Here is a 1,337-nt window from a genome sequence, read left to right as displayed (position 1 = left end):
CCCCCAGCCCCTCCTTGAGCGGAGCCCAGGGCAGGCTGGGGGCCTGGGTCAAAACATTGCAGCTGTGGAGGCCCCGCCCGCCCAGGGCCTCACACAGGGGTCCCGGCTGGGGGCGTGGCTTAGGCGCTTGTTCTTGCCACCAAGCCCCCCTGCTGCTCAGGGCCCCACACAGGGGTTCCAGCTGGCGTTGGGGCTTAGGCACCACACGGGGCCGGATGGCAGCTCGAGCTGGCCCTCCCTGCTTGCAGTATGCAAATTAGCCGCCATCTTGGCTGGTGATTAATTTGCATATCTCGCTGATTAGCCAATGGGAAGGCGTCCTTCCACGCCTGCAGTCATCGCCTCTTGTTTCCCACCTATTGGGGCCACTATAGAACCTCACTCTCCCTGGGCGAGGCACATATCTGCCCGCCAGCACCCTGCCCAGGTCTGAGCCCCCTCCAGTGCACCCCACCTTGGCGCTGCTCTGTGCCCTTTGGGCCGCCCGCCTCCTGGCCAGCCGCTTCCCCGAAGCCGTGGCGCTTGCCCAGGATCGTCCATCAGGTGGAGGCCTGTGTGAGCACCTGCAGACCCCATGGCCGAGGCTCCTGGCAGCTGCTTTGCCAAAGGTTCCTCTACCTTCAGGCTCTCTCCTCAGACCCCCGAGAGCTTGGCTCCCTGCAGCCCCTGCTCTACTCAGCTCTCCCACCACCCACCTGTCAGGACGCTGCTGGGCGCCTTGCTGCGGGCAGTGTGGTTCTGGGTCAGGGGCTGGGGGTGTGGGGAGCAGCTCCAGTAAAGTTTAGTAAACCCCAGGCCCCCAGCCCCTCCTTGAGCGGAGCCCAGGGCAGGCTGGGGGCCTGGGTCAAAACATTGCAGCTGTGGAGGCCCCGCCCACCCAGGGCCTCACACAGGGGTCCGGGCTGGCGTTGGGGCTTATACGGCTTGTTTGCGCCGTCAAGCCCCCCCAGCTGCTCAGGGCCACACATGGGTGTCCCTGCTGGGGGCGTGGCTTAGGTGGTTCCTTCATGCCGCCAAGCCCCCAACCGTCCAGGGCCGCACACAAGGGTCCCGGCTGGGGGCGTGACTTAGGCGCTTGTTCTCGCTGCCAAGCCCCAGCTGCTCAGGGCCACACATGGGTGTCCCTGCTGGGGGCGTGGCTTAGGTGGTTCCTTCATGCCGCCAAGCCCCCAACCGTCCAGGGCCGCACACAAGGGTCCCGGCTGGGGGCGTGACTTAGGCGCTTGTTCTCGCTGCCAAGCCCCCCGCCGCTCAGGGCCCCACACAGGGGTCCCGGCTGGCCTTGGGGCTTAGGCGCCACACAGGGCCAGATGGCAGCTCGAGCTGGCCCTCCCTGC

This window comes from Myotis brandtii, unplaced genomic scaffold, assembly GCF_000412655.1.
Source record: "Myotis brandtii unplaced genomic scaffold, ASM41265v1 scaffold405, whole genome shotgun sequence".
NCBI lineage: Eukaryota > Metazoa > Chordata > Mammalia > Chiroptera > Vespertilionidae > Myotis > Myotis brandtii.
Note: the sequence above shows the minus strand (reverse complement) of the source record.